The following is a 20,792-nucleotide window of genomic DNA, read 5'->3' as shown; positions in this document are numbered from 1 at the left end:
TGATGTTAGAAGCCGCATGCAAGACAACGTCTTTCATTTTGCTGCAGGTTGGTCAGGGAACCAGTGCAAACAGGAGTGGTACCTGGAGGGGATGATTCAAACCTCAAAAATACTGCACCCTTCTGGAGGGGATTTAAAAGAAGTGGTTGGCTGCTCAGTGTGTATTGCACACATAAGTCTACTGCTTCCCCTGGCAGTGTATGAAAAATTGGGCACTCAAAGAGGGGAGGGAAAAGGAAATAGGAAAAGGGAAGGAAAATGTGAAAATTAAAGTGCCTATTTGCACCTGGATCAGAATGGTCACAGGGCAGCTATTCGTCCATTTACATCTAGCCCCCTAGTTACACCTGTGGAGAGGAGCTTGTAGTGGATGAATGGATTAAACATAGGACTTTCCCCCAGGAGATCAAGCTCAGAGTCCAGACCAGGGAAACTTGGGTATCACAGGTGCGAGCGGCTGTAAAACAGTTGATAAACACTCCTTTTCCTATAGATTCTTCACAATATTTTGATATTCAATCACTTTAATTATGAACCAGCATAATCAGGAAATGAAAACGAGCTCTCACTGACAGTAACTTAACAACTCCTACACAGCTGAAAGTGAACATGAAATTGATAAAAGAAAGCAGATATCTGAAAGTACAAACAGCTACGCAGGAGAGAAACTAAACTTCAAAACAGAGATTCAGTGAGAAGCTACAAAAATAGAGAAAACTAAACATACAGAGACTTCTAAAAACATCTTTGTCTCTGCACACACAAGAGTAGAGTGTTACAACACATGCTTGTTTGAGGGGAGATGGGGAGTTTTCACAGGTTGGATGTGGTCCATGAGTTGCCACACATTAGAGAAGCTCCATCTTGGCACAACTCAGCAAATGATAACTGAAATACAAATTAGTGCGTCGGTTAAAAATTACTTAGTACACTTGACTACCGAAGTGCATTGACACAAATAAGTCTGGACAGTTTCTCTCTTTCAGTGTCAGTGTCTTATATAATTCATTTCACCTATTGAAAGCAGTGTAGTACATGCAAAGTAGCACAGATTCACACTTGCCTATAGCTCTTGACACTGTCTCGCCTTTATCTTCTACACACACACACACATGCAAACAGTGCCCACGGTCGTGTTGAATAGGATCAGCTGTTCTGACATCTGTGTTGTTGCTCTCTATTAGATCAGCCTAACCATCTGATATGTACTGAGGGTTTGTGTGTGTGTGTATGTGTCTTTGAGTGCATGTCTATGTGTTTGTTATAGTGCGAGGGACAGAAAAGAGAAAAAGACAGAGGGTGAGAAAATAAATATTAGAAATCTTATTTCAGGTTAGCTTGATGACAACAGAAGGGGGACGTGATGAGAAGAAATGAAAATAAGAGCGAAGAGCAGGTGTGTTTGCAGATGGTCATAGCAAAGATCAGGTGGCTGTTATTTCACACACACACACGCAAAACACACACACAGACCCCCATTTCACACTCTGACAGGCTGCACATGTTCAGAAACACCCGGGATGTCACTGGTGTGATGATGTGTGGTCTGCATGCAAGTACGCATGGTTCACAGTTCACTGGCCTCCATACTTTCACGTCTGTTCGTGTGTGTGTGTGTGTGTGTGTGTGTGTGTGTGTTTAGTCCCTGAGCACAATGATGTAGTGTAATTTCAAGAGAAATGAAAACAGCAGAACATGCGCAGCATTATCAGTTACGTTCACGTTTTCTCACTGAAAAGAAACTGCAGAAGCACATTGTGTTTTTGACCATATTTCCTGTCAAAGCCATTTGTTGCCTAACAACAAAAAACAAATGCGCACATTTGGAATAATCAGTCAGAATGCTATTCTCTGAAGTGTGTTTTAGCATTTTAGAGATGTTCCTTCATCAGTAGTCAACAGTGTAGATATGTTGGGTTTTAGTTTGCTTCTCCATGCATCTCCCTTAGGCTTCAGGCAAAGCATAAAATGTTCTAGAATGATGTGCTAACCCTTTCTTCTTTTTTATTTTCCTTGCATGACACAGTGTATCTCTACTGCAGTGGATACTTCTATATCTCTTGCCAGATGGCAGCAGGCATCTCACCTCCCCAGTATCACAGGTGCTCAGTAGATGGGTACCAATGATGTTCTGGGTGGTTGTACTCACCCGCTACATTATTGTTTTTACAAAGTATTAGTGACTATATTCATTTTCCACAGACATCTTAAGTTGACACAAATCACAACATAACAATGGCCTGGTTCTAAGGATGGCAATGTCCATCTGTCTGGTTCAAACTGGAATATCTTAACAGCTATGGAATGGATTGCTGTGTTCTTTTTTTGTTTGTTTGTTTTGGGGTTTTTTGCTTTTTGTTGTTTTTTTTTTTTTTTGACATTCGTGGTCCCTAGAGGATGAATCCTAATGACGATGTTCCCTTGACTTTCCATCTAGCGTTACTAGCAGGTAAAATTTTTCATCAAGCAAAATATCTAAACAAGATTGGCACAAAATGAACAGAAATTCATGGTTCCCAGATGATTTGCGCTAATTAGCAAATGTTAGCAATATGTTAAACTAAGATGGCAAGACCACCATAACCTATAGCCTCACATAGCTCAAATTTGTAGATTCTAAAGCTTGGATTATACTCCCAAAAGGATGCGTACATGGCCAGCTGCAGACACCCGTGAGGCCTAGCTCTATTTATACTGCTTTCTAGACTCTGCTTGTGTGGACGCAACCCACATATGCACAGTAGGCTATTCCATAGCTTGTTGTGGCATAGTGGTCATACGGACAAGTAGGGATGGAGGAATGCTTAATTTACATCCAGGAGAATTGTGGATGTGGAATGTATAATACCAGCTTTACTCTTGTTTTATGTCCAATGCATTTAAAAATGTTTTCCTCCGACAGTACAATCTCTGCACATGGTTACAGCATGGTTGACATATAGAGAAAAACTGTGATTATGATTTACAAAAAGCAAACATTAACTGCAGGTCTGCAATAAGATGCAAACTCAAGCCTCCAGTATGAAATTCAGACCTATTAGATGCACTACACAAATTTATATACCCCTACTTTGACCAAACTGATTTCATCCTGTATTGCCTCTTAACACTGCAAATGGACATACATTGTAAGGTGAGAAATTGTTTGACATTACTGTATAATTCCAGTGGATCCTGGGACGTGATGTTACTCTAGTGCTTCCCTTGCATTGCAGCAAATAAACTCACTCATGAACCATAAATTATTAAGAAGCACTCTTCCATAAAATGCAAGGGTTGGCTCATGCATGGACATGTAAACTATTAAATTAGCTTGTTTCCAGCCAAACACTGATACTGTAAATGATGCTACAACAGTATCATGCCAATCAGCAGCATTCATTTCTACAGCACACTCAACATTGAATACTCCTCATTAGGCACACACAAAAAACAACTCAAGATAAACAGAATCAATCTCTATAATGACTTAAATATAGAGTTGAAAACTGGGACTTCTTCACAAGCAGCCACTGTGATTGAATTAACACAAATTGAATAATGAAAGTGTCAAGGCTCGTGATATGAGTGTATGTAATTAACATAAGGTAACTGACATATGCAGTAAGTGTATGCAGTACAGCACTGTCTGTGGTAGTGACTGCATGCTTGGAGGAGTCTAGAGGTTCTTGTTACCAGGGAGTTTGTGTTCATTTGCAGGAGGGTGACTTGAGCTGTTGTCATTAATAGTCTGATAATTAACATTCAGTGCAGAGTTTTACTGTCCCATGGCTTAAAGTTTCTCCTAATCCTTCCATACACCGAAATAAATTACATTACACAGCACTTTTGTTTAACAGTCAGTTAATTTAATACTTGATAATGAATGTTGATGCAATAAAAAAAAAGTAAAACATTTTTAGATTAAAAAGTATTCCAGCCATTCAGCAATGCATTTCAGTGAAGTCAGGTGACCTGTGAGATACTGATAGATAAAACATGGTCAAAACCGCTTTATGCTGATGTACACTAACTGTTAGTATGGTTCAAGCTACAAAAAAGCTGCATAATACACTTCTAATATGCAACTTAGAGTCTGTGATTACACCCTACCTGACAGGTAAACTCAATTTCCAAATGCACAGTTTGCAACTTTCCATTAATTATATGAAGTCTCTAAGCCCAAGATAACGATAAAGACATGATTGGGGTTTTTCTCAAGAATTAAAGGGGAAGTGCAGCAATTTTACACATCAAAGACTGTTTACCGGTCTTAGTAGACCTTAGTAGAGTAGAGTAGAGTAAGATTGCTGGCTTTGGACACCTGGGTGCTAGTCTCTGCATTGAGTCACATTTGCCAGAGGGCAAATAGCATTGGTGGTGCTAATAGCATCTGCCTATTTACTGTTCATTGAGACAGTGTTTTAGAAGTGTGATGCTAAACTGGTGCTGTGATCTTTAAAGAAGCTCTTGCTAGCGCAAGGCTACTTGTGATTTTAAGATTGTATTAATACATGTACGTCTTATCATATTACATTACTGCATCTGCAACTATGTTTAAGCAATAACTTTAATAACTTCCTCTGAAAGCAGAAGTCTTAGAAAATAATGGCAACGTATTTTCAAGTGTAGGCCTACAACTTTTATACATTTAATCACAAAAATATACCAAGGACTAAGTATTAAAGTCAAAATAACAGTAAAGGTTGTTTCAGGTAGCTTTCATGCAAGGTTTCAAATCCAAAATGTATATTTGCTCAAAAATGAAATGACTATTAACATTACTAGCTACAGCCAGGTAGAGTGCCAGTGTTGCAAATGATATGTAGATGCTATCTTGCAGCTAGATGCCTTCAGTACACGGATAACAAAATCAGGATGCATTTTGGGACGAGTAGTTTATGAACACTGTACTTCCTTAATGCAGCATAGAATTCCACATACAAAAGAACTGTATATAACATATTGTGCAGATTATATTCTTGCAACTTTACATAAAATGTGGTGCTGGGCTGGACTGGGCCTTGGGTTTGACACATGCGCATTAGAGCTACAGAAGACATTGTATAAGTGTCGTGCCCCTTGTGATGAGTAAACTGATCTTCATGTGTAAAATTGGTGGACTGCCCCTCTAAATAAAAAAATCGAACTCTAAGTGAAAGGATGGGATGCGATCTCAGAGGAGGCTGTTAGATGGCCCTGATCTTACTGACATTAAAGTGTACAAACAGGGGAAAATAAGGCCGCTACGTAAAAGAAAGCTCTTTTTCATTGTTAGGAATCAGGTGTTAGTCCCATTTTCCCTTGTAAACCAATGATTTTCTTGCATGGGCGTCTGAAAAAGCTTCAGATTGTTAGTGCGGTCACTGCCCAGGGAGATTTTAAATGCTGTGAAAGCCTCCAAGAGGGCCTTGGTTCTGCGGTGTAATACCCTTTTAAAAGCTCTCTGTATTCAGCTGGGCATATCAAGGACAGATGCAGTAAAAACATTTCCTTAAACCCCTGCCAATATGTGCGCGCACGCACACACTAATGCAAACACGGGCACAGACGTACGCACAGAGGCAGATTCACAGAAGCACATGCAGATTCACAGATATAAATCCATATAAATATGCTGTATGCAGACACACAACACATACGCAAACATGAGATCAAACCGAGCATAGTGTGCACACAAATTTCAAGGATAACATATGCAAACACTCATCCAAACAGCAGTAGTTTGTACTGAAATGGTAAAAGATAAGCATTGGTTTGTGTTCCCATGCTGGCACTGTAATGCACTCCTCTCCTCCTGCATCTCTCCATCGTCTCTGCCCCCGCCCCTCTCTTCTTCCTCTGTCTTCTCCATCCTGTGCTCAACTGTGTCTCTACTGCTCTTTACCCCACCCTCTCTGTCTCCCTGTCTCTCTTTACCACCATCCATCCCTCTGTCTACCTTCCACCCGTCCCTCCCTCTGCCTCTCGCTATCTTTAGCTATTCTCACCTCATCTCTCCTCCCCCCCGTACCCTCCTCTCTCTGCGAACCTGCTGCAGAGTGATACTGCCCCCTATTTGCCAAATATGGAACAGGTCCTCCGTTCTTCTACCCCCCCGCCAATTTGTCTGACTCTCTTTCGTCACCGCTTCACTTCACAAGGCAGCACACCCTCATCTTTCTTTCCCTCTCTTATTCTGTCTCTCTCCCATCTTGATCTCCACGCTCTCACTCTGTCATTCTTCTCGTTCCCTCATCCCTTATTTCTCCTTAGTACCAACGTCACTCTTTCTTCATCACGTTTGGTCTCTTCCCATCTGTCTATCCATCCATCCCTCTATATATCTATTATATCTATGTAGTTTCATTTCTCAATCTTTCACCCTAAGCAGCTCATGATAATATACTGTAAAATAAACTGACACTCCCCTTTCATTCCTTCCTAGATATAATTTAAAGGGTCAGTTCACCAGTATCCCCAAAGCAGATCTCCTTACATATTCCTAGTTGTATTTAGCTATGCAGACAGTTCTGGTTCTGGTGCAGTGTGTATTTGTATTATGCTTTACAGCTGTATAATGTATTAAAGTAATATATTATGAATCAAATAACTATGAAATGTGAGAGGAGTTGCTCAGAAACAGGAAATTACTTTCAGTGAGAATCATGGAGAAACCCACTGAGCTACCTGCCCAGCACTAATGCAAAATCGGCATCTATATTAGAGCATTTCTCAAGTAAAGAATTTCTTTTAATCGTGGCATTTCTATAGTTTCATTATCTTCATATGAGAGGCCTTTTGTCCATTTGTGTCCTTGTTTCTGGACGTCAGGACTTTGGTGGCAAAATGAGTAAAGATGGACATTTTATGCAGTGTGCCTTTTTTGAATAAGCATTGATAATTCATCTATAATGCACAAGCTTAATGTTGCCATTTAAAAAGGACAAAGACTGGACAATGTGGAAAGAAACAAAACTCAAAATGAATACCGTTTATTCTTATGTACTGGATTTGTAATTACGGTTTGTGAACATGCCCAACACAACTTTATATGGTCATAATATGTCCATGTTATGTTTACAGGTTCTTTTGCTGGTCTATCTATTAATAAAATTAGTTAATTGCTTTCTTAATCCATTTGAGAGCACAGTTTGACTGTGTTTTGCCATATCGTCCTCATTTAGAGCAAGCAGGCATATTTTTGCCTTTTTTTGCTTCCCATGGTTCAGTCTTTTAAAGTGGCTTTATATTCATATGTATTTTCATTAGGACAAGCAGATAAAGAGGCTGTAACTTTATGTGACACTAATAAGCAGTGTTGTGAAAGTTAATTGAAAAATCTAATCAAGATCTAAACCCTAAATACTTTATCATTATTTATTGAAACAGTGATTACATTAGGCTACTTTTCTTGTCAGCAAAAGTAATTAGTTACATTAGCTATTACTTCACACTTGTTTCACAACTTCAGTCTTCACACCCACATTTGAAATCTACAGTAAAACCCTTTTAGATCAGATCCCTGGTCATATTGTGAACCTGTTTAACAAAAAATATGCAAGAAGACATGTCCCTACGCTGATGTGATTGGCTCTGGGATTTACCATTTGAGGTGTTGAATGCTTACATGTCGCAGGTTATGATGCTAACCGGTGGTACGAACTGGGCAGGACTGGGAGGACAGCGACTTAGACAAAGTAGCTAACATACTTATTCCTGGTGTCATGTCACAGTCTGTTTCCCCTAACCTTAACCTCACCCCAACCATATCCCTAACCCCCAACTAGACACAACTGGTGCACCAGTAGGCTGGTATTATAGGAGAGGCTTTAATTTCACTATTGATGGATGGTTTGTTTAAATATTACAACTCAAATGTCTATTAGCAAATTAACAAGACGCTGTGGTTGTCTGCCTTGTTCTCTTGTGGGATGTTTTGGTGTAAAGTTACTGTAATGGAGTGACTGTGGTTATGAAGGGGAGCTGCTGTGGACACTAAGTGGCTGTACCTGTGCCTGATGAGGACTTGGGGGATGGACTACATAGTGTTGGAAAGCATATTTGAGGAGGCAGGCATTTCTGGTGGTGGTGGTGCTTGGTGTACTTGCTGGGGGTGGGTGTTGTTAGCATGGAGGTTAGGGCTACTGGAGGGGGGCGTGACTTGGCATTTCATGTAAACTTATTTCCAGTACCTGCAACAACTCCCTTTAGGTAGGTTTAAGAATAAAGTTGAGGTGAAGTTATGGTGCAGGCAAAGACATATTGACAAGGAAAACAACTTCTCACAAGACAGGAAACAAAACTGTGAGCTGCAGTGGCTGACTCTCCTCTAGGTCATAACTAGTTCATAGCATCAATTAGCAACATAGCTAGGCACATGTTAGCATTTAACAGTATTCTGGAAGGGTATAGCCAAATGCAGCAGAGTATGGGTGTGTCCTGCACGCCCAGTGAGTTATTTTAGTCTCTCCCTCTTGGGGGGTAGTGCCACCAGGGATTTTAGGCCCCATGAAAATCTATCACATTGGGCCACAACACCACAAGTCACGCCAAGCCTATGCTACTGCTGTAACCAAACCTCTAGAACCCAATTGACCCCATTCAAAGCTTTACATAACTCGACCTTTGCCAGCTTGTAACTCTCTTATAGTCCAATACTGACTGTAGAATATTTATTAGCAGTGAGCTGTGAAATATAACCCTGTCCAGACATGATGCAAATATACTGCACACAGTGGAATTCACTATTTGGTGCAAGACTGGTCTGATACCCTCTATAAGAAATGTGTAGAAGGCTTTCTTTTACAGTCTAAATGTAATTTTAATGGTAAAATTCTTGAATGAAAAAAAATCCCTTTACATTAATGAATAACTTCAAATAAATATAACTTAAATTATGTAAATGAACACATTTCAGTCTGCATCAATGTATTATTAATGTATAATTTTTAAAATTGTTTAAAGCATTGAGTTAATGAGTCTGAGTGACAAATTAGCCTGCATCCAGTAGAGCCTATATGCTGTTTTTGTTTCAAATAATAATCATTATGTGGAAAATAATTACATTGGTTGAATTACTGTCACTGAAAATGACTTAATAGTTTTTCTTTTTCTCATAAAAATAATCTATAAAAAAAAAAAGAAAGAAAGAAATACCATAGACTTGCTGCAATTATGCCAACTGACATGTAATTTAACACAATGTTGCTCACCCTTCTCAGCTGGGAGTAGGGCAGGTTCATTTGTAAGCAAATGGGGAGACAGGGTTGCATCTGCATCTGTGGGAACTGGCACCAGGGGCAGCAGGGACAACTGATTTAGCACTAACAGTTTGCTAAAAGTTTGCCTGCATTGATTAAATGTCGATGTAAAAATATTTCTGTGAAAATCTGAGCTAATTATTTTTTTTATTATTTCACTACGGCCAAAACTGATCCATTGCCACCAATCACAGACTAAACCCATCTTTCTTTTTGAAGAGTTGGGCGATAGCCTGTCTGGATTTTTTTTCCCCATACAAGAAAATAGTTAGTTTTATCAGAACATTGTGAATAAGTACTGATGATAAGTCAATAAGTTAATATTGATAATACTGATATTGACAATTACCCCCACCCCTATATGGTGCCCCTGCCGACTTGTAGGCTTGAACCAACTAATAATATCATGATATTCACCCATCAGTCAGTCTTCAACTTTAAGTGGCACAAAGCTTCATGCAACAGTTCGGTCATACCACGCCAACTTTTCAACGCTCAAATCAAATTCCTCCTCAGTGGCCAGTTTACAGTTTGGAGATATTTAAGAGTTAGCTTAGCCCAGATGAGTGTGCGCGTCACACAAAAAATTGCATACTCATAGTCGACTCTGAACAAAACTAGCAGATTCATCGGTTTAAGATTACCTGGCTAATGTTAGCTAGCCAGCAAAGCTAGCTGCCTCCCTCCGTTCTAGTATGTGTTACCTTAGCACAGGGTAAGTCGGCAGTCAGTGTCAGACAAAAAACAGATATGTAGCTGCTGGTCAGACAGATACAGGTGAACTGTCATTACTGAAAAAGAATCACACTGTATGCCATGTATGTCAAGTGTGTTACTGCCTTACTAACCATGTGTTACATACAGTGTTGGTGAAGACATTAAAATGATCTTGTAACCAAACTAACTTGTAAAAAGAAACACAGAGAATTCAATTCACTGACAGGATTACCAAATTGATACACACCACAACTGTTCAATGTTTTTATCCTCCTTAATTCTCTGGTGGATCTCCATGATGGAAAGGAAGATTTTCATGTAACAGGAAAACAAGAAACTGGTGGCAAAGCATTTTCCCCCAAGTGACAAGAGAATGATCAGGGTCAAGAGACTTGTGGGGTAACTCAGACAGGTATATGAAGTGTTCCTGGAAGAAATGAGTTTTTCACACAGGCAGTAGAGTCCTGTGTGAGGTGAGAATGTCATCGCGCCTCCGATGTGCCTGTGGGGAGAAGAGCTGAGCTGAGAGTGGTGTTATGGCCTGGTGGCTTCGAGGAAGGAGGAGCTAAACACATGTCTTGGAGGTACACAGAGATGCACCTCGCTTAGCAACTTGTACAGCAGGGCCAAAGTTTGTGAATTTGACGGGATCTGCCTCAGGGATGTAAAGGAGGAGGTGGAGTTGACATGGGAGAATGCAGAGGGTTTAAAACAGCAGCAAAAGTTATCATCTGTTAACAGAGTAATTCATTAGCCCAGCCAAGGAGGAGATGTGAATTTGAGCAGGATCTGGACAGATTGGAATAAGGGGTCTGGCAAGAGAAAGAGGCTGTGATGCAAGTGTTGCATGCCAATTGTGTGCTTAGAATCGCAACTGAGTTTCTTGAAAGTCTGTGCAGGTGTCCCTGTGGTCCTGTCAGTCCTGATAGAGAGGTCTCACAGAGGACATTTGTCAGGGAAGAGCAATATCTCACTTTTGTCAAGGTTGGGTTAGAGGTGGTGGGCAGTCATCCAGCTGAATGTATGTGTGTGGAAAGCAAAGTGATAAAGGAGTGAAAAGCAAAGTTCAGTGCCCTTTAAAAAAGTTAGGGGTTATTGGGGGTCAAGGAATTAACCCAGGGGCCTCGGTGTGAGCCCTGAGGAACACCAGGGGAGTGACTTTAATACATTTTCACCAGGATTGCTAGGAAGTTTGGCGGACAGTGCCAAAGCTGAAGAACAATTCATGGATGAAAAATAGATGAAAAGATGAAACTGTGAAAAACAACAAAAAATTGTTAAACTTTAAGTTGCTATTTATCGCTTGGAACAGCGAGGAGAAAGACAAAAACACTGTCTTCCATTTACAAATGAAAAGTTGAAATCATAAGCAATAAAATGCAAGATTAATTCAGGGAATTTGCTCCTATATCCGTACTAGTGACTCATAGTGGGTAATGTTAGTCAGTGCAAACAAACTTTTGGTTAATATTGTTAATATTGTTAATATAAGCTCATTGACTATGGTGACCAGGTGTCTTGGTTTGCATGGAATTGTCTCAGCTTCAAGGTGAGTGTGCAGAGTTCTGACATGTATCTGTAAGCTCTTTCTCACAGAACTTGTCAGTATGCTAACAGCCTCTCCAGGAGGCTTACTTCTTTGAAGCGGTGCATTCATTGCATCCATGGTGTTGAAAGGTGTGCTCGGAAGTTGTGCTAAATGCTGAAATAATTTTGATGAAAACACATATGTGAATATGCAGTACACTTCAGAGCAGAGGTGGGGAAAAAAAACTAGTATAAATACTTTGTTATTATGCTAGATTCTTCAGGTATCTGTACTTTATTGAGCAAAAAAATTTCTGCCAACTTTTTACTTTTGGCACCTTACATTTTAAAACCAATATCTTAAGTTTCTACTCCTTACATTTTAAAAACAGGTTTAGTTTTAATGCATTTAATGCATCAAGACTGATTTCAACCTAAATGGACGGGACAATGACAGAAAGAATGATTCCTTGGAGTATCCATCGGCGCACGTCACACAAGACAGACATAACAAGATGAAAAGAGACTTGACCATGGAGAAAAGGTGAGGTTCAGTTAGCTCTGGCAGCCGATAGACATGTCCTTCAGAGGGCTTTATACTTTGATAACAATTCAGAGCCTGAACTTCTTCACTCTTACTTTAGTGAAGACGGTAAATCAGTGCTTCTACTTGAGTAAGGAATGTATGCCAACTCTGCTTAAGGTTAGGGGTTTGAAAATATGATAACCCTGTCACTGATTTAATAACGGTTCTCTTTGTGTCACTCTTACATCAGGATTTTAGCCAAATACTAAACAGCAGTTTAGCGTTATTTCATTACTTGCCACCAGTAGTCGCCGTTTCTCTTCCTTTGCTTTTTTTGTGAATAGTCTTATGTATATTCACAATATGTAACAATTACAGGTCTAATTGAAACATCACTTGTGTTATGATGAACAGATCAAAATGCTTTTACAAAAGTGTTTATATCGTCATTCACGCGTCTACACCACTGATAAAGACAGAACGCTTCACTGCACTGTTGCCTCAGTACTCACCCATTCTACTGTTCATGGTGGGTGGTGTAAATTATTATATCAATATTCTCTCCAGCTCACTCTCACTTGCAAAAAAGTGAACCTATAATCCAAACAGTCTTTTAGAATTGAGATGGTAAATATAAGACAGTTTTATCTTCTCATGCAGTCAATGCTGCCCTGTGGAACCATAGTGTCCCGCTGGTGACCCCCTACATTTTCCGTGTCAGTCTGTCAATTTGAATAAGCTACCATACAATAACAAGCCTCCTTCTCTGCCCATCTCAAGGCTATCACTGCGTAGATGAATCAGACTGAACTGAATGTACAGACCTGTCTGACAACATCAGCATCATGTAACGTCACGTTAAACTTGTATTTATAGGGTCATTTCAGTGAGTTTGGCTCCAATGTCAGTTGTTTGGTTCTGCGATCAATCCATCATTGATTATCAAGGAATTTTATAGGATGAATTCTACTGATTTTGGTGAGACCCTTTATTTTTCCTTTAGCACCTCCAGCTCCACCACTATGAGGTTGACATCAGGGGTTTTGAGTCCAGATGAATCCAGTGGTGTCATGTTTAAGACAAACATATATGGCCATACACATTTCTGTATGGATGCATACAACCATCATATTTTTTAGCAGAAGTCCACATTTGGTCACACTCCAGAATCTACTTCTGGGCAAGCGTCCAATCTATGAGGAATTTCTCAATGCCTGACACCATTATTTCCAAAGCCCCTTTGGAATGTTTTTTTTAAGAGTCACAGTGCTTTAATTCGGACAGGTCAGGCATGGAAAACAACTATAATTTGACATCTGAACAGGCCTACTCATCATACAACATCATCCTGTCACATAATGTCACTACAGTAGTGCTTTTTATCCAGAAAAATGGTGACTCCCCCATTTACATGTAGTTGTTCACAGGCCAGTCTTGCACTGCCCAGTACCGTGGTGATACTGTTGTACTGCAGCAATGGGCCAAAGTGGTCAATGTGGTGTTAACATATTATATCTATATGTGTTCTGTAGATTTTTAAAGTGACAAAAACACATTTATTAAGATTATACTGAATTTCCTACCATACTTTGCCAGTAGATCCCACTAAATCTTACACACAGGTCCTTTAACTGTTGATATTGTGTTGTTGCATGTGCCATATACTCATACTACATTTGGTTGGGTGATACAAACTGAGGAAACAAAACAAGGGAGGAGAAAGAAAGATGCAATACAGTAGTTATAAAAAAAGACGCAGACCCTGTTTTTATGTTCAAAGATATGTATGCAACTGCTTTTCTATTCTGGCCTGAAGACAATTTAGAGGCGAACTTCCCTGACGTGTTCTCGTGCGCATGTGCCAGCATATGTTAATTAACTCTGTCATTAAAAGCTAATGCAGGCCTGTGTGAATGGTCCTCATAATCTCCATAATAAGCTCTGATAATACAATCATCAGAGCTTAACAAACACACATAGCTGTGAAATGGGAGGATAGGTGGATATGCACGCACACACACACACACACACACACACACACACACCAGTGTAATGTCATGATGATCCATCTGTCTCTCTTCATCCCTGGTTCCCTCTTTCATCACACCTGTCATCCCTCCATCCATCACACATCCTTCTGCTTCACTGCATCTCTCCAACTCACTCTTTCTCCATAGTTCAATCTCTCCGTTTCTTCCAGGTTCTCTCTCGCTGTCCTTCTCTTTCCCTCCCTCCATCTGTCACCCCCTTCTCCTCCCTCACTTCTTTAACCTCCTCTCTCTTCTCGGGCTTATCCCCCCACCCCCACCGCTCCTTCCACTGGCTCCTCTCTCAGACGAGCTCTATGTTAGCAGCTCCCTCAGGCTCAGCAAGGCAGGTTTCACTACAGGTTTTACACACTTTAACCCAGAGAGCTGTCGAGGAAAATCTGCCAACATCAAACAACCACTCTGGTCAGCTCTGCACTATCTCTAAATGAAAGAGGAGCATCCATCATATTAGAGCTGCCTAATGGTTTTCCAATGTAACTTAAATCCTCTGTGGCAAAACTTGCATTGTCCATCTTACACCATGGACATTTTGTTTTTCTCCAAGGCTACATTTCAAAATGTCACTACAAACCACAACACTAACACACCATCACTAATATTCAGCCATTAGAGGTCTCTCTCACATTAAAATAAGAACTAAAGCCGTAATTTGATTAAGCCAAGGCCAGACTACAAGACTTTCAAAGTTGTCAGTTCACTGTGCTGTACTGATCAGAGACAGGGGATCACTAATTACAAGATCTCTCAGGAGATCAGGAGGAATCTGCTCTCCAAACTACATTTTGTCAAGAAAAGACATGGTAGAAGTGACATTATGGGCCCTATCTTATACTGATCTAAAGCGCAAATTGAGAGAATGAGGCACAATGGATTTCATTTATTAAAGGAGAGTCCAAATCCACCTTTGCCGCTCAGGGCAATCCGCACCTTGCGCCAGCAGTGCAGAGCAGGATGCACCTATGAGCTGTGCACAAGTGCCTTGATTGAGTTCAGGCCGAACATGCAATACACCAATCAGAGAGTCAGCTCTCATCACCTTTAAAAGGCAGGTGCATCAGGAGGGCAAGCATTGGTAGCATGATGGCAGATTTACTAGGAGGAAACAAAAAAAAAAGACAAGTGGGGCGACAGGTTGAAGAAGTTAAAGTGTGAGCGTGCAATATATGGAGACGGCAGAGCATCTCAAAAGCAGGTTTCATATGTAAATAATTTATTTTCCATTAACACCTATAGAACATAATACAATTCATGAACTGTAAAAACATACAGATATGTAACTCTTTATGTTTTACACAGAAGCACCTTAGAATTACATTGCATTTTATATTTCATTATTAACACCATCATTATTATGCAGCTCCGCTGGCTGAGGAGTCGGAGAGACTGTGTGGTCAAGAGGAGAGGTGAACTGATACCCGTGCAGGTTATCCAGTGGGTAAATACAACCAGCATCAGGTTCTGACAGAAGCACACATACATTTTTCTCTCATGGTCAGATATAACATTTTACTCATTTTGCATGTTATAATAATTGTTTAATCTTTGGTTTCCTGGATCCCAATAAACACACTGACACAAACACCACAGCTGCCCCAGCTGACATGCTGACTGATCTGTTGAAGACCATCTGACAGCTGTGATCTGGCCCCATGCATACTACATCACATCTACTGAGGTTTATTGGGCTTTATAATTCTAATAATTACTCCTTATTCCTTATTAGTGAGAATAATTTTAGACACACCCGCATGCACGGTTGTAAATATAATAAAATAAACAAGAAAGCAAATGTGCCTGGCCACACCTTCATTTTGCCCTCACTTTCCAACCTCCTGCCACTAGCCGCACTGCCTGCTTGAGTGGAATGTCTTTGCCGCGTCACCTCATGCTCTTCATTTCAGTGTCACATTAAAAGGTTAGAGCAGCCACACAACCCACATGAGCAGCGCTGCTCACGTGCCTGTCATGTGTGGCTGCAGTGATGCTTCTTCTAGAGACTCAGCTTCTCACTTTTTCCGTGTGACACATGCAAACGTGCATCTCAGTAAAAATAGGCAGTGAAAATATCTGTTGATAGTCACATCAACGTCATGCCAGCAACATGACAGCTTTTAGCACAGTTCCAAGGTCTATGGAACATCTGACTGATATGAAAAAAACTGGTTGATTGAGGGGGGAAAAGATCACATTACTTTCTTGTTACAGCTCTTTTCTTGTCTTCATAACTATTCTGCAGATTTAATGTATAAGGAGAGGCCTGGCACTAGCAGTGCTGCAGCAGGACTGCTGTGTATGTGAACACCACACATGTGCAAGCTGCAGCAGTTCAGCAAGGTAGTCATCATGCACAGGTACACACAGGCAGTTAGAGGATTTCTTTCAGTAAAGCAGTACAAAAGACTGACATTTTTGCTATTTGAACGAGCCAGGACACCTCTGCACATTGACTGAGCCAGGCTAGCCATTTCCCTCCTGCTTACAGTCTTCATGCTAACCAGTAGGCCAATCATTTCCTGGCTCCAGTATTTCACATACAAATATGAGACTCGTATCAATCTTCTCATCTAATTCACATATCTAATATCTAACACTGCATATTCCAAAAGGTGAGATTTAAATGCAAACACAATCATGGGATTGATTCAATAGAATTACAGACTAGAACTCAAACTTTCTGGTTTGTCTTCCTGCACCAAAGTTTTCTGGAGCAGTTGCTGAAAATACTGGGCCAGGTTCAATGCTTTCTGTGAAAAAAATAAATTAATACAGGTGAGGAGAGAAAAATTTAGCTGAATCATGGAAAAATGGAGTAAAACTCAATGGCAGCCCATGTGTGAATGCCTGTGCAATAATACAGCTTTAACCAAACTGAGTTCTAATTATAATCACCCCTGTGGTGCAACATTCACACTTGTTATCACCTCGCTATCTCTATTTTATCATCTCTCAGTGCCTTCCACTGCCTCTCTTACACACATGCACAGTTCTGACAGTGCCAGAGGACATGAGGTGTTAATGTATTCTAAGAAAATTAATTTGCTGATCTCCTCTAACTAGTTACCTGTGAGGGGAAAGATGAGAAAAAAGGAAAAAAAAGGAGTAAAATAAAAGGCAGAAAGAGAAAGAACGAGTGAGGCATGGCTTAAAAGGGTGCTCCATATACCGAAAGAGCTGTTTTGTTCTTTTCATTATACTAAAGTGAACCTGAAAAATGGAATGTTCTGCTTCTTTCTTTTGAATCCTTTGCTTGAATCTTGTGTTCCCTGTATGCGTTTTCTTCCACTCATAGGTTAACACTTTTGCAAAAGCTTGAAATTTTTAGTCTATGAAAAGACCCCAATGTACCTAAGGAAGGGTTTGAGGATAGAGGTAGTAGTGCAACTGCATATGCAGTTTGATAAAGGTATATCAGAACTATGTGCAGACGTCATTACACGTAACAAATATACAAATAGAAAATGTGTAAATGTGCGCTTTCATGCTCGTCTTTGCAAACGCTGCCTGATACCACGTTTCAACCTGTAATCTCAACCAACATCAGATCCTTATACAAAACCCAGCGTTTGGAACTAATGGAAAGAGCGATAGGCATCTCTCTGTATATGGGTGTGTGTGTGTGTGTGTGTGTGTGTATGTGTGTGTGTGTGTGTGTGTGTGTGTGTGTGTGTGTGTGATTTGTGCCCACGGCAATAAAACTGAGCAGGCACCTGTAAATGAACATGAACTCAGGCAGATTACTTGTTATGAACACAAATTGAGTGAGAATTATGTTCCTCCATCATAAATTGGATTGAGTTGACTTGACATTTACAGCCATTCACCATGTGAGAAGGTTAACTTGAAAATTATTGCTGGAATTTAATTACAGAATTGAGCTTTTCTTGTGTGTGCCTTTGACTTCAGTCCAGCATTTCCTCTGAACTCAAAAGCATTTTCCTCCTTTTTCTCGCTTGTCCGCAGGCAGGCATCTCCACCCAACACACACACAAGGAAAACTGACACCCGTTGTGTGGTTATGTGGACTTGCAAGCAAATAATACTGGTTCAGACTGGGGAACAGAAACAGATGGTCTGAAATTACACCTCTGACTGAATAAAAAAAAAAAAAACAGCCAACATTTGTCAGAAGTGTCTGTCCATCTGATCCCTGATTTCCACCATCTTTCCTGCGATCACTTGTGCCAAGCTCAGAGACACCCTTTTTGTCAAAATGCCTAAGAAAGTAATTCATCCTCCAAATGCTCCAGGTTTTTAATATGTGGTTGTGGAGTTTCAGGAAGCTGTGGTTATCCTAAAGGTCACATTAAGTCACTTTGGAAAAAATCTGCAATTTTTTTTTTTAATTTTTAAATAGAATTAGTCTCAGCTTCCCAGCCATACCCAATTTATGGAGTTCCAATACTGTTTAAGGCATGCAGTACACAAGAATATTCAGAGTAGGTGAAAATAAGACAATTATAGTGCATACAAAACACTTGCATGGCTTTTGTCCAAAACTGCAAGCGATTAGCATAAAGTTGGCATGTCTGTAAAGGCCTTTTTCATTCATCCATACGAGTTTTTCACTTGCCAAAATTTAGCCTAACTGTACAGTGTTATTAGCCAACTTCCTAAGAAGATAGCATGACATGGTCAATACCAACGGAAGCCTGATACCAGCAGCAGTAGATCATCACTCTAGCTCGCCCACTGCAGCCTCGGAAACCAAGTATAAAGGCAGGCAGGGCTGCGGACGTCCCCACAGATTTTAGTGCAATGCTTTTGTGATGGAGAGAATAAGCTGGTTTTGTCGAATAAATGCAATCGACTTGGCTTCTGAACTCTGTATCTGGATGTCTGTGTTCTGCATAAGGAAAAACAAACCATGATGAAAGATGTAAATGCCAGACAGTCTCACATTATGACTGGATTTTATCTGGGTGTAAATGTCCCCATTTGTCTTGTGTCCTGATAAAATCTATATGAGATTCAAGACACTTGGATTGCAATCAGGTTTGTGATCTGGCCAACTGAGATGCATATATGTGTAAGTTTTAATCAGCTTTTGTTCTCCTGGCTACATGTAAATCAGAAACTGTTGCAATAAACACCCAGGACACAAAGATAATGTGTCTGGGACAATTCTGGGACAGTAGGGAAACTTATCCCAACATCATAAAATGATGAAACAATCTGGATGCCGAGTTAAGGGGCTGCCAAACTACATTAACATTTTGTTCAGTTTAAAACTTATAAAGCATCCCCACCTTCTACAAGATTATTAATCACTTCCTATGACTCATGAGCAGACACTTACTCATTTGGTGAAATTCCGGCTTTGATTTTAACTGTGATTAGTGTGAAACAGACATTAAAAATAATTATTCCGGTCAAAAAGGAGGACACCGCAGCTGTTGCAGTCATGTCAAGTGAAGCAAGTATTTCAACTTAACATGTTTCCCCGATCACTGATCACACCCTGTGGTCATTTTATGGTTTATTACAATAAATATTAAAACATTTAGTACTCATTTTACTGAATGTGCCATTTATTTTTTCACAGATACCTTTCTTCTGTGCAGTGAATACGTCATTCTTCCTGTCTGTTTCTCTGTCTACACATTGTATATTTAATTTTCTTCATCCCTTTTTCATATCTTCTCTGTCTTTCTGCTTTTCCTTCATCCCATCTCATAACTATTCTCATTACAGTTAAATCACACTGAATTTCTTCATCTCTGCTTCTCCTTCACACAGTCTGAATCATTTTCTCTCCCATTCAGTCCACACCCCCTTTAAGCTTATTTTTCAATCTCTTCCACCACCTCCAGTCTCTTTCAGCTGCTTTATCTCCCTCTTTCCCTCTGCAAAAGTAATATATTTGGTTCTGAATTGAGTGTGTCTGTGTGTGTGAGTGTGTGGTCAGTGACGGAGAGGTTCGTGAGCAGGTTACCAGCCTGGGGCTAACCTCGTACAGCCGCTCACCCGTCGTTATCGCCACCAAACACACACATTCACACCTCGCCTTCTCATTCTTTGTCCGTCCCTTTCACTCACGCACACAGACACTCGTGCGGAGGAATACTCAAGAGGGCCGTGTCCTCATGACGAGGGTGCTGCCGGCAGTGTGTCTGAGAGAGTAAAGTGTGTGTTCCAGACTTGTAGAAACCTAGAAGTACCGAGGATGGAGCTGTGTGCGGGCATGACGGAGTGCTTTCAAGATGACTTTTAAAAAAAGAAATGCTGGTGAATGAGCTGGAGCTGGTCAGAAAGTGGGTCAGATTGGGTGGTTGGCTGATTTGGCAGTAAGAGAGGGATGAAAAAGGAGTCCAGATTCCTCAGCTTTGGAGTTGAAAGCAAAGAGCCCAATCAGAATGTGCTGGTTACAGAGACACACAGATGGAAAGACAGGGCAGAGAGGATGGGGTTGAGGAGGAGGATGAGGTGCTGTTCGCGGGTCATGATCACATATGGTCCCTTTGTCCACAACCTTATTACATATATACTCTAATGTCTATATCAGATATTGTAGCAGAGGAATCACTCTGCTGTGGTTTAAGAGAAGGTTTACATTTTGGGAAATACACTTATTGGCTTTCTTGCCAGAAGTTAGACAGGAAAATCGATGTCTCTCTTGTGTCTGTGTGCTAATATGAAGCCAGAGCCAACAGGTGAAAATAGCTGAGAGTAATCAGGTGCACTTTTTTCCCCACCAGTACTGTTCCACCACAGTCCACCTTACTGTGCTTTGATTGGCTGTGAGTGTGAGTC

At 40.4% G+C, this 20,792-nt stretch overlaps 1 long non-coding RNA gene across 1 annotated transcript in view; it reads right to left on the bottom strand.

Annotated features, from left to right (window-relative positions):
- Window positions 1-760: 760 nt before the first annotated feature.
- LOC146310467 (uncharacterized) overlaps window positions 761-20,792 on the bottom strand; it is a 110,411-nt gene continuing 90,379 nt past the window's right edge. The window contains exon 3 of the long non-coding RNA XR_014772306.1: window positions 761-888. This is a non-coding gene — a long non-coding RNA (uncharacterized LOC146310467). The remainder of the gene's footprint in view (window positions 889-20,792) is intronic.

The sequence above is a fragment of the Lutjanus erythropterus genome, chromosome 18 (assembly GCF_056507025.1).
Source record: "Lutjanus erythropterus isolate fLutEry1 chromosome 18, fLutEry1.hap2, whole genome shotgun sequence".
NCBI lineage: Eukaryota > Metazoa > Chordata > Actinopteri > Lutjaniformes > Lutjanidae > Lutjanus > Lutjanus erythropterus.
This window is presented reverse-complemented; position numbering and strand designations above follow the sequence as displayed.